The sequence below is a fragment of the Neoarius graeffei genome, chromosome 21 (genome assembly GCF_027579695.1).
Source record: "Neoarius graeffei isolate fNeoGra1 chromosome 21, fNeoGra1.pri, whole genome shotgun sequence".
In the NCBI taxonomy this organism is placed as follows: Eukaryota; Metazoa; Chordata; class Actinopteri; order Siluriformes; family Ariidae; genus Neoarius; species Neoarius graeffei.
The window spans coordinates 46,113,207-46,127,168 of NC_083589.1; the positions used below are offsets into that span (position 1 = coordinate 46,113,207).

General features: G+C 42.6%; 1 protein-coding gene across 5 annotated transcripts in view; it reads right to left on the reverse strand.

Moving 5' to 3' along the window:
- The window catches only part of rap1b (RAP1B, member of RAS oncogene family), a 441,802-nt gene that overhangs the window by 91,090 nt on the left and 336,750 nt on the right, over positions 1 to 13,962 (reverse strand). The window contains exon 1 of one of the 5 annotated variants that reach the window (XM_060903252.1): positions 3,829 to 3,838. The exons of the other annotated variants lie outside the window; for them this stretch is intronic. The gene's annotated coding sequence lies outside the window, so the exon portion shown is untranslated. Of the gene's footprint in view, positions 1 to 3,828; positions 3,839 to 13,962 lie in introns of those variants that run through there. 5 annotated transcript variants of the gene reach the window in all.

Below are 13,962 nucleotides of genomic sequence, written 5' to 3' on the forward strand. Positions count from 1 at the left end.
AGGACTGAGGCCCCATCAAAGCTTAACTGGACCAGAAAGAGAACCCAGTCCTCTTTGTAATAAATTCACAGTGTGAACACAAAAAGAACTGAGTTCTTTTTCTGTTGGTCCACTTTTTGATCTACTTAAAGAGGACCGAGTCTGGTTCCTTTAAAGGGGACCAGGTGTGAAAACACCCTAAGATTCCTGTTCCTCCAACTCCCGTAGATTTTTTTCCATGTCCCAAAAAAACATGATGAATAGTGAACTTGACTCCCGTCCTGCAGGATTCCCGAAAAACACATCAGCCTCTACGTCATGTCTTGAAGGAAGCACATTACTCACTACCAGTTGGGCAATGCGAAGGTTACGCTCATACTGCGCAGGGTTCCAACAGGGCCTTTTCAGCGTATTGGGACGATATGCAATGTTTCCTAGGCCAACGATATTGCCGACACGCCTGTAAAAGTTGCCACTACACTAATAAAAAGGCTTGTCAATCTTGAAAATGTGGCCTTTTGTTCAATTTTCTCATTATCCCCATGTGGCAATGACGGCGCGCCGTCATGCGAATGTTCCACATTCGGACAGACTCCACTCCCCGTCCACATAAGCGCCAAGTAGTTCCGTGTGGAGATAGTCACTGATCATGCTAGTCCGGTTTACCTCCTTCCTTATGCAGTGTTCACGGTAAAGTGCCATTCGTGCTAAGAGGTGCTTATGCACCATGCACGCAATATGTGCCAGTCCCAGAGTTAGATCGAGATAGTCATGTATTGTAATTGAATTAGGGATGTTAACCGATGACCGTTTGACCGAATCAACGTCAACCGGTTAATTTTTTTTTGGTTGTCGGTTAAAAAAATAAATAAATCAATTGTTTTGAAGCTGCCGATTTTGGAGCGGAGAACCTGGAATTCTGTGTTGTAAACGCTTGGGGCATGCCATGCGGTGTAAGGACGACAGCTGACAAATCAGAAACACCCAGTCAGTCATGTCCCGCCCTCCCGCCCCAGTTGAAGACAGCTGCGGGATGCAAACGGCGCGCCTTTTGGCAGATGCCGCCTTTTTCACGGCTGAATCACGCAGATCCGATTTTTTTTTTTGGGGGGGGGGGGGGGGGGGGGGTGTGTTGGAGTGTCTGATTATAATTTCATCAAAGTAAATTCTGTATATAAGCAAATGCCGTTACAGTCCATGAAACATAGGAAGTATGAGAAGAAAACAGTAAATCAGAAAGCTGCGCACGTTTTGGTGGAAGCTGCGCAAATGTGCGCAGCTTTCTGATTTACTGTTTTCTTCTCATACTTCCTATGTTTCATGGACTGTAACGGCATTTGCTTATTTAGTAATTTTAATACAGAATTTACTCTAATGAAATTATTCAGACACTCCAACGCCCCCCCTTAAAAAAAAAAAAAAAAAAATCGGATCTGCGCGATTCAGCCGTGAAAAAGGCGGCATCCGCCAAAAGGCGCGCCGTTTGCATCAACTCATAGGTTAACCGACTTTAACCGGCTAATGAGGCTCGGTGGTCGGTCAAGATTTTTTTTAGTTTTCGCCATCCCTAAATTGAATGGCTGAAGCTGAAAATAAAGCCGACACTTGAACATCAACTGGTTGTTTTATTCTTATTCCATAAATGTGTCACCAATATAGTTGAATATTAATTAAGTCTTCAATCAAAATCACAGAAACTTTTGGCAAAAATCTCATTAATATTACCAAAAGAGTGACTTTCAGGGAGACCTGCAAGTGCCAGGAAATGCAGTAGAATGCATCTCTGAGAATGTAGAACCCGTGAGCTTTTGGGGACCCAAGACGGCCCCCGAATCCCCAGCTGTTATGACTGCTGCCACTACGCTGATATTTTGGCCTAGTTAGAACCCCGTCACATTGTAGTGTGTTCGGGAAGAGCTAGATTACTGGTGGGTCAATTGGCATATGAAAGAAAAGAGAAAAAAAAAAGCCCAATATGCAAGGAGTTCCTTACTACTTACTCTCTGCGCATTAAGTTTAGAGGACTGGGTTCATCACCTATTTTAGGTTTTCCAAAAAGAGGGCAGTGTAGTAGTTCCAGATCTCCTGAAGGGCCCATATACGGTAAGTGCTCAGGTAAATGTAATCTAAAATACATTACATATGAACATACCAACACTAACAGCTCCTTAATGGTAAAATTTGGATGTTGACTTAACTGAAGACAGGTGTAGGACTTCATTTAAGCTTGTCTTATACACAAACTAAAAGCATGTGCAGGGTTATGGCTCATACCCCTTTTCCACCAAATCAGTTCCAGGGCTGGTTCGGAGCCAGTGCTGGTGCCGGTTCACAACTCGTTCAACTTGCGAGCCAGCTGAGAACCAGCTTGCTTTTCCATCGCTCGCGGTGCTAAGAGAAGACACGTCATTACGTCGCTGTATAGGTCAGTTACGTCGCTACGTTTGCATAAACCTTGGCGCGAATATCGAAGCAAAAACAACGCGGAAGAAGCAGCAGCAACAATAATAATGGATGACTTCACGTTTGTACAGCTGCTGCTTCTCATCGCTTAAAAATGGCGATCTTTCGCGGTCTTGTTATTGTTGTTGGTCTTAACAACTCTGCCCCCCACTGACGTAAGCGGTTCTTTCCTCTGGCCCAGCAGAGAGTTGGTGTAGCCTGGAACCGTTTTTTCTGGCCCCAGAGCCAGTTCTTTGTCAGTGGAAACAGAAAACCCGGTTCCAAACTAAGCACTGGCCTCGAACCAGCCCTGGAACTGCTTTGGTGGAAAAGGGGCATCAGATACAACTATTAGAAGTACAACCATGTCTTGACATTCGGTGGATCTCACCAAGTGTAACTATATGGAATGTGTTCCAGAGAAGCCAAAAGATTTAAAACATGAATAAAGTGGCAGTGTTGAAGCTATTGATTCCAATGCAAAGCATATGCAGGTATTTACTTTGGAAACAGCACGGCCGTTCGAATAGCACACTCAGCATCGAGCATAGTTTGAAAGTCAGACTTGACTGGAGACCAAATAATGCCAACATTTAAAGGTGGGAGAGAGAAGCAGGTTCACTAAAAAGTACCAAGAAATAAACGAACGCACACGAGCACAATATCAGCAGCAGCCTAACACACCACCAAGTCATAGCAAGGAAGAGTTGAACTTGAGTTCAGTATGTTTAAAAAAAAAAAAAAAAAAAAAAGTGATAAAAAGCAATATTTTTTTGCACATTTCAAGGAAATAAGAACATGTTCCATTTATAGTTTCAGCAAGGAAGGCAATTAAGCTTGAAACTGCCTTGTATTTGAATAAATCAGCTATGGAAAACTGTGGTTATTGACATTTAATAACCATGTACAATCAGATACTGTCAGTGCAGCTGGAACCAGAAGAAAAAATGTGACTGATTCATGGGATACGGCATGTTTTCCCGCTAAAGGACTACAGCAATGATTAGCTCACTGCTTGGACGAGCTTCTTGTAAACCTCCAAACTCTCCCAAGTGATGCAGCAGTGGGAGTCTCTACACATCTGAGAAACTCAACAAAATGCTTCGACAGGTCAGGTGACGTTCGAGCTGAAGCACAGGTACCTAATGTAATCTAAGCAGACATGTTCTTCCCCCAATGGACTGTGCACTTTAGAAGCTAGTAAAACTCCCACAAAACTTAAAGTAACTGCTGTTGAAGGAAAACGCCATCCTGAAACGCCAAGTTTATTTTGAAATGTGTGTGTGTTTACTGATTCTGGTACTAAATGTCAGAATGAGAAATCAAAAAGGTAGAAGTAGTAGAGATGGCGTACACAGGACTCAAATTCAGAATGCAATGCGGCTAAACAATGCTGCTCTTGATAGCAAGATTAGCATACAAGCTTTGGAACGCTTTGCGTTTGAGCAGAGTGTACAGATGAGGAGGCAAGAGCATGGAGCTCTTGCAGTCACGTGACCGAATCCCGGCTGGAATGTAAACAGCCGCCATCTTGTCGGTCAACAACACAGCTGAATATTGTTGCACTCGTATACAAAATGGATCAATTTCAACCGACGGGCTACACGGCTCATTTTTCTAATGAGCAGATAACTAGATATATGTCTAAAATAAACGACATACAGATTAGTGACCCTTATCGATTACCGGACGTAGTTTTCACGACCGTGTCAGTGGATATTGAACTGCCAGAGGTGGAATACCCAGATGTGTATAATTACCTCATTAACTTTCCCTCGCTGTTCAGTGGTGAAGCACTGCGTGCTTATAAATCTCTGGACAGTTATCTTTACAGAAATTCAGGATTTGTCAGCCCCCCTCAGATGTGGCATCTTGTAAACAAGAAAATAACAATCCTCAGTGGACGGGTAAGTCACTTAAGTATTGAGTACTAGTACTGATACTAGATATATCAGTAGTATTTAGTATAGCACTGACCAGCCGATTATGGTTGAATATTTTATATTATCAGTTAGATCAAGTATCAGTAGTCTATCACTATTACTGTGGTATACCTGATAGCAGCAATCCATTTTACACGCCTGTCAGGGTCCCGTGGCAGCCTATGAAACTTTCTTCCCGATTTCTGACCTCTCCTGTTGTGGCATTTATATGCCATACAACTCTCCGGCATTGTGGCACGATAATATTTGCAGATTTGGGCGAAAAACAACGAAAGTCAGTGTCGGTAAACTGCGATGGCGGAAATATGGCGTTTGACTGACAAGATGGCGTCTGTTTACAATCTGGATCGGCTGTGACGTCACATGCAAGTGGACTATTGGGCAGACAAAACCATTAAAGCACCGCTGCATTACTCTAGGTAACGGTGCATTCCTATTGGCGCCACTATAAGCGTGCCGTTAAACAGTACTGTGGGTAAAGTAGGAAATTAAAACAGACTGACCTGTTCACGAAATAAGTTAAAAGTCAACTCAGAATTGAAGCATTAAAGAAATCTTTTGCACCACTGATTATACATAATGCCACGCAAATTGCCAAGGCTGTATTTTCCCTTTAAAAAGACGCAGAGAAAGTCTCGAGTGACAACAGAAAAGCTTACACACAGTCATCTGGAGATTGCGAGTTCAAACCCAGATGATGCCAAAGCTATCCATGGCCCGAGTCCAAGAGAGCAGAGTTGGCCACGTTCTCAGGGTGGTAAGAAGAATCAGAGAAAACATACATGAGCACAAGGGAAAAATAAGTCTTGTGAACTTCCCCAGTGCCTTTAAGGGCACTTGGAATAATTTGCTTCCCAAGCTCGAATAACGCAGGCCAATCTAACAGCCATGCGGTACATCTTACCTGGTTTACACCTTAGACTAGCCGAGAATGCAAAGCAACTGACCCGATAGAAAGCGACTTAAGTGGAAGTACAATCCTGTGGAATCAAAAGCATCCATATTCAAGCTTACACCAAATACCTCTCTAGCAGAGTGGAAATACAGCAGAGGCAATTACACAAAGGCCTTGATAAAGCCAGCCAGCCAGCCAGCCAAAGCACACACTGTGTGCCACAATGGTATGGCTCGGTAAAAAGGACATGAAGCTTACTGGGATATTTTTAGAACTCTTTCAAATGACACAATCCTCTCAAATAGCATAAAAACATAACCAAGAAAATGCTTCATGAAAAGTACCTTCATTGTACAAAACTTCCATCTCTTAAATTCTGGATTTCTCTCAGCATTATTTACTACGCTTCGACTGCACGGTATACAAGTCCCTAGAGTCTTCAGTTTTCACCCATACCCTGCTCTCTGACCCCAGCTTAGCTCCTCATTCCGGATGCTCTTATTCTAAACGTCCCTATACCTTCAGAAGAGAGACCTTCCAGACGTCAAGTTTTTAACCCTGGGTTCCTAGAGATGGTTAAACATGTTCCTGAAGAACTCCGGCCAGATGAAAAGCACGAACCAAGTATGACAGGATGTTCATCTTCCGTTGGATGGCAGAGGTCTTGCCAGAGAGCCATAAATACCAGGGATTCTGTGTAATCGGTCAGAAAATGCAAGTTAAAAACATTCCAAAAGCAGAAAAAAAACATTAGAAGCACACAATTTGGCTCGTCAATTAAAAGAAACCATTATAGAGATGGTGACTGACTTTTATAAGAACTCCCCATCCACACCAAGAAACAATAGAAAAGTAAGTAAGGTGGAGCCATTCCAATACCTCCTAATCTCTAAAGATCTCAAATGGAGGAGAGAAAAAAAAAAACCCCACAGTAATAAAAAGTTTGTCAGCATTTTTTTTTTTTGCGCTATGAATGGTGTGGCAACAATCCCTCAACCAGTTCTGTCCAGTTCTACAGAAGACGACGATCAATAAACCCTGTGGTTCAGCTAAGCCTCCTCCTGCTTGCAGACCAGACTGCAGCAAACTGTGAGCGCAGGAGAAAGGCTGACTTTCAGCAACAGCTTTCAGTTCAGGAGCTGCATGTCATCCAGAGAAAGAAGACAGCTTTGGGGGAGGGGGAGGGAGGTTAATATCACCAAGAACCCCATTTCAGAATCTTCTTTCAGGTACATGATAACACTCCATCAGAACCAGGCATCTGCACTCATACCCCTTTTCCACCAAATCAGTTCCAGGGCTGGTTCGGGGCTGGTGCTGGTTCACAACTCGTTCAACTTGCGAGCCAGCTGAGAACCAGTTTGCTTTTCCATAGCTCGCAGTGCTAAGGGAAGCCACGTCATTACGCCGTTGTATACATCAGTTACGTCGCTGTATACGTCAGTTGCGTCGCTACCTTTGCATAAACCTTGGCACAAATATCGAAGCAAAAACACGGAAGAAGCAGCAGCGGCAACAACAATAATAATAACAGATGACTTCGTGTTTGTACAGCTGCTGCTTCTCGTCACTTAAAAATGGTGATCTTTCGCGGTCTTGTAATTGTTGTTGGTCTTAACAACTCCGCCCCCCCCAGCTGACGTAAGCGGTTCTTTCCTCTGGCCCAGCAGAGAGTTGGTGCGAGCCTGGAACCGGTTTTTCTGGCCCCAGATGCCCCTTTTCCACCAAAGCAGTTCCAGGGCTGGTTCGGGGCCAGTGCTTAGTTTGGAACCGGGTTTTCTGTTTCCACTGACAAAGAACTGGCTCTGGGGCCAGAAAAACCGGTTCCAGGCTAGCACCAACTCTCTGCTGGGCTAGAGGAAAGAACCGCTTACGTCAGCGGGGGGGGCGGAGTTGTTAAGACCGACAACAATAACAAGACCGCGAAAGATCACCATTTTTAAGCAATGAGAAGCAGCAGCTGTACAAACGCGAAGTCATCCATTATTATTATTATTGTTGTTGCTGCTGCTTCTTCCGCGTTGTTTTTGCTTCGATATTTGTGCCAAGGTTTATGCAAACGTAGCGACGTAACTGACGTATACAGCGACGTAACTGACGTATACAGCGACGTAACTGACTTATACAGCGACGTAACTGACTTATACAGCGACGTAACTGACTTATACAGCGACGTAATGACGTGTCTTCTCTTAGCACCGCGAGCGATGGAAAAGCAAGCTGGTTCTCAGCTGGCTCGCAAGTTGAACAAGTTGTGAACCAGCACCGGCCCCGAACCAGCCCTGGAACTGATTTGGTGGAAAAGGGGTAAGAGCCAGTTCTTTGTCAGTAGAAACAGAAAACCCGGTTCCAAACTAAGCACTGGCCCCGAACCAGCCCTGGAACTGCTTTGGTGGAAAAGGGGCAACAATGTTCCCAACAGCAGTCACTCTTCTCATCAATAAATTAGAAAAAAACAACAAACAAACAAACAAAAAAAAATCCTGACCTTTCCTTACCATGTTGTGATGAATATGGCCTTTGTATTTGTTTATATCTCACCAGTTCTCTATTATCATACGACTGCTACCAACTGGAGAGGGTGAGGAATAACAAATGCTTCTTCCAAGACACGTGAAGGCAGCTAAGTGCATCTTCTCAAACTTCTTGGCGGTTTGCATTCCAGGACTGTATAAAACGCTCAGAGGAAAACGCTCCCTGTCCTTCGGCATACCTGAGCTCAGATTAGCCAACGATTAGCTAGTGCTGCTGTGACTGACAGGGGAGTGAGAGCCCAGACAGTATGGCCAATTTTGCTCCCTTGGTTTGTAGTTATGGCTTCGGCATCAACGGTATTTGTGCTCTTGATCTCTGAAAGATAAGGTGAACACTTTTCTGAAGGTAACATGGAAGCACAAAAAGGAAATTTTCATGACTGGCTTGAATCGTTCCATTTCAATAAATCGAAGCTTGAAACATGGGATGGCTACCAAATTTCAAAACTTCAGTTCAGATCCTGCTCTCTCGGCCGTTTGGTTTAAAATAAATAAATAAACCCTTAATGAATGACAACGCCTTTTAAGAAGAAATGCGCTGAATAATAAAGAGGAACTACTGATTTTTTGTGAAACTAAACAAGAAAGAAGAAGTGGTGTGTAGCAAGGTCAACTACAGGCATCGTAGCAATTCTGGTCATTTTACCAGGTTTAGAGGTAAACGACAAAGAAAACTAGTGGAAATGACTGCATAAAACATGACCTTTGCCTGCTATTAATGCAAGGCCAGCAGGGCAAATACATCATGTTTGCTGCCAAAGAAACCTTTAGTGGAGCTAATTTAAAGCTCAGGCGCCAAAGAGACCATGTAATCATGTCAAGGTAACACGTGCCAGGGCCATTACATCAAAGGCAGACTGTTCATAAGAGGCGCAGTGACAGGTCTATCACATATCAAAACTTATTTTTCACTCCTCTAGTAAATTCTGAGCGGTTGGAGTCTGTAAGTGTCACAAAACATTTGTATGCTTGGAGTAGTTTGGACTCCAGGTGAAAACTGAGGCTGTGTTCACATTACAAGCTTTATTGCACACAATCTTTCTGCCTTGTGGCAATTTGTATGGACAAGCGACACTTATTTGTCTTAAACAAAAGCCAGATGTCACTTGTGCACATTTTGATACGCCGTAGCACTGCGATAGCTTGAGCTACATGGGTCATGAAGAACAAACATCATATCTTGATGAAACAACCAGTCACTGGAGGAGTAATATGAGTAAATCAAGTCCTCAACACATACACTTTTCTCTGGAGGTTGGCTGACACGTCAGCTGGTCATGATTAGGGCAAGAAGGGGAAAAAAGACCAGATGTGTGGATATTACTTGCATTGCTATGGAATTATATGGTAAACAAACAAAGCGTTCAAGAAAAAAAATGTGTTTCATATTCTTCAAAGTGTGTGTGTGTGTGTGTGTGTGGGGGGGGGGGGGGGGGGGGGGGGCGGCGGCACGGTGGTGTAGTGGTTAGCGCTGTCGCCTCACAGCAAGAAGGTCCGGGTTCGAGCCCCGTGGCCGGCGAGGGCCTTTCTGTGTGGAGTTTGCATGTTCTCCCCGTGTCTGCGTGGGTTTCCTCCGGGTGCTCCGGTTTCCCCCACAGTCCAAAGACATGCAGGTTAGGTTAACTGGCGACTCTAAATTGAGCGTAGGTGTGAATGTGAGTGTGAATGGTTGTCTGTGTCTATGTGTCAGCCCTGTGATGACCTGGCGACTTATCCAGGGTGTACCCCGCCTTTCGCCCGTAGTCAGCTGGGATAGGCTCCAGCTTGCCTGCGACCCTGTAGAACAGGATAAAGCGGCTAGAGATAATGAGATGAGATTAGAGTCTTCAAAGTAGCCAGTGTTTACCTTGACGCTATGCACACTATTGCCATCATCTTAACCAGTTTCATGTATAGTCACCTGGAATGCTTTTCAATTAACGGGTGTGGCTCGTCAAGTTAAACAACGCAATTTCTTTCCTTTTTAACGCGTCTGAGATCAAACACTAAACAATAAAAAAATACAGTAAATAAAAAAAAAGTGGAGCAAAGAAAAAAAATCCTGAACTTTTGAGAGTCAGACTAGGATGGGGGGGTGTCACGCAACGTCCCCCCAAAAAATTAATAACATAACACGCATAACCCTGCATTCAAGTGCATTTTAGTACTTATTTTCACTAAAACAAGTTATAACTTTTAAGCCTTTTTCTTTCATGTACATTAATGATTAACATGTCAAAAATATCAAATTTAGTTTCCCTAGTTAATGAGTAATTTTCAGGAGTGCATTTAGAAAACGCGGTGATTTTCCTGCTACACAGTTCTTTACTTTGAAAAAAAAATAAAAAATCAGACAGTTGAAGGTAAACTCAGCAAAATCCCAAAACAGTACTGTTAAAAAGTAAAGGTCTGTTAGAGTTTCTAAAGCTTTCAGGTTTCAATGTTGGGGACATTGAGCCTTGTTTATCAATCTTTTAGTAGAGTTGTGCGTTTGCAGAAGCTAAACATTTCCAATTCATATTTATGCAAGTTGAAGCCAATTGTTTACATTAGTTCGTATTGTCTGTAAATTTAAACACGCCAATGAATACCAAATTTCTCATGTAAATCGGGGCGTAGCTAGGATTTTTCGGCGCGGGGGGGGCACACACTGACTGGCAGCCTGAGTGCATTATGTAACAAAAAAATAATTACCATTGCTAGTTTTAGGTAGCTTAGAAACCGGCTCTTCCATTATTGCTGTTTCTTCCACGTTTTCTTGATGTCGTGTTCTAGAAACGGCACTAAAACTTAGCTTCGAAGCCACAAAATGCAACTTTGATGGAAAAAATATATATATAATAAATTGCTTACCTCTCTTCACGTCGAAAGGAGGAGGAAAGTTTTGCTTGTTTTGACATGGCGAATTATTAACACGAGAAAATATTTGTAATTCGCAACTAAAAACATTGCAGCTACACTGGCAGCTTGAACATGCTTTCTAGTGCGATCGTGTTGCGCTTGCGCAGAACGGTGTCAGTCCTACGTGCCTTAGCGCGTGCTTCAGGCTGCGCGCGCGCCTAACGAGCTCCAGCACACGCGCCGTTAACAAAGAACACCAGTCTTTAATAATTAAATTGTTGGGGCTATTTAAGGACTGTGCCCATGCAAGGACAATGCGAAGTATTACGCCGCGTCTAGGAACGCGAAAAATCCGAAAATTTCTCCATTCGGAAAACCAGAGATTTTCAAGAGTTGTGTCAAATATCCGGATTTCCGGGTAAATCCGGAAGACTTTCATCTACAAGTAAATAGCCCTTTTCCATCCACAACCATAGTAAACCATATTGTGTCAAGAACCGCTCAACTAAGTAAAGAGAAATGACATCCATTATTACTTTAAGACATGAAGCGTCTCAATAAAAATAAAGAAAAACCATTGAATTAGAAGGCGTGTCCAAAATTTTGACCTCATAAAAGACGGCGAGTTGGCCTAGTGGTTAGTGTGCCAGCTTCTCGATTGGGAGAGCACGAGTTCTACTCACGGTTGGGTCATACCAAAGACCATCATAAAAATGATACCTACTGCCATCCGACAAGACACGCTGCAATAGGACTAGCGCCCCCCCACTGTAACCCTAGCCATGTAATAGGCGAGAGGCCGAGGGCTACAGAAACGGAGATTGGCGCCACCCTATGCGTCACATGGCGTGGAAAGGAGGATACATCATAAAGGATGCAGACATTATATCAGCACTCTGTATCTGAGGCTAATCTATTTTACTGGAAAATATCAAATTTATAGTGTATAAAAGATTTTATTTAAAATAAATAAAAATTGACATGCAACATCACAATTCCCAGTCAAGTGCAAATAGGCGTTTTTATTTATTTATATATAAAATAAAGCCTATTCGAACTTGACTGGGAAGCTGAATTGTGTGACGTTCCATGTCAATTAGTACACTTAATTTATTAATTTAAAGAGACCAGGTCCATCATCCAGTCCCATTTGGGGAAGAAAAAAGAAAAATGCCAACTTTTGTTTGAAAATGACATTGTCTTAAACTTTCCCAACTGGTCAAACGCACATACACTCAGCATGTTATTTGCAAGTCAATCACCTCACCTAGGTTACAGGTTGTCAGGGAATAGGGAAAAACACGTATAAAGTAATGCTCAGAGTGCAACGCAAGTTTCACGTTGCCACCCAAACTCTTTTGGCTCTCGACAATGCAAATAAACGAAACAAATTGATTTAGGCTCTGCTGCAGGAAACTTATACCAAACCTGCATGAGAATCTATGCGTGAATCTCTCAAAAAAAAAAAAGGGGGGGGGGAGGGGGAACATGCTAATTAGTCTTCCCTTAACCAGATGAAAGGAACAAATTAGTTAATCTGCGTCCCTGATTTAGAGTGAGCTTTAAATTATCACCGCTATGCATTTTTTAAGAGCAGAGATTTTCAGCCTTTTTGAGGCTAAGACACATCAAAGGTCGAACCAGAGCGTCCAGACTCACGCAGAACGTCATGAGCAAGATTTGACCCATATTGCACTACAGTAGACTCAATTATCAAACAGATTGTTAAATCAGATAGACCATCATAATTTATAAAAATGCATTCAAGTGCCCTGTAGCAAGAACTTCTCAGACGTAGCACAGCACCATAATAAAATAAATGAAATCAAACAAAACATTACTCCATTAATAGCACAATATATTTAAAAAAAAAAAAAAAAAGAGCATTTTCAGAGAACATAAGCGCGCACAGTCTCTCACACAGTCAGTGGACCATCCACCTATTCTTTCGAGAGCTGGGGTAGCTGTGAAAAATCTCCATTCTGTCAAACCAAAACATAAAGGCAGGTGACTGATGACACGACGTATCCTAGCAACCGCGTTGATGGGTCATGAACTAACGTGGTGATACAGTCCCGAGACAGAGATCTCAGCTCCTCATGAAATCTCCTGTGCTCTGTAAATCACATGGATCGAAACAATTTAAGCTTAAACATTAACAGTCCCGTGAGCCTTTGCACCCGCAATGTGGAACCGACAACAATTAGAGTAACTGCAGTTTCTGGGCATGACGATAATCCTCCTCCCTTCTGGACCTAAATATATATTTTTGAAATCAAACTGAAAATGGGACTAAAAAGACATTAAGTTGTAAATAAGTCACTATGTACGAATGTTTTAATTAAGAAGCAGTACCATTGGTGCATTTTAAAATAATATTTCATGAGCCTGGATTAAAAATACACTGGGTTCTTCAAAATTTCATGGCACATTTCACTTTGCCTCACGGCACACGCTGTTGTAGAGGGAGGACACGGCAACATGCAATCTACATGCTGAATGAAGAATACCTTTTAAAAATTGGTGATTGTTAGTTACTGGAGCATTTCTGGGATTTTAGTCCAGTCCAAATCAGTAATTTTTATAGACTGTGTGGAAGATCACACCATATTTACCATCTATAAAATGACTTATAGTAATAGCCTGTCTGAAATGACATGTTCATAAAAACAGGTGGAAAAAGAGCTTTTTCTTCTGTATAGGGACATTCCAGGAAGCGCTCGCTCTCTTCTAGCATCTCCCACCGAAACCAAACAGTCTAGAAAGCAGAACAATAAAAATACAGATGATGAGTAGCATGCTACAGATGCACAATGGTGTAACATGGGGAAAAAAATTAAAAATTCAGGTTTTGATTTTATGTACTGAAATAACTATTAGGCACAATTTTTACAATATCTATATAAATTAGTGCTGTCAAGCAATTAAAATATTTAATCGCGATTAATGTCGCGACTGTCATAGTTAACTCGCGATTAATCGCAATTTAATCGCACATTTTTGTCACATGAAAAACCATTGTAATTCTCTTATCAGCATAAAAAAGTGAATGGGCTTGCACACCGTTCGAACTACGGGGGTACTCGGGGGATCCGAGATCCCCTGAAACAGACATGAGATCCCTTGAAAACATGATTTGGTAAATGTTGGGGGGTCTCTAAAATATTGGCAAAATGATGTTTATTGACATAGCAATCGTGTGTAACGGGAAGCATTTGCATATCCGAAGTGAGCGCGCGATGGAGATCCGCGCTCTGAGACAAGCGCAAGCACCCCAACCCCCCCCAGGGAAAAAAAAAAGGGACCCCCCCCCCCCGAAAATATTGGCATAGTTCGAACACTGGTTGTA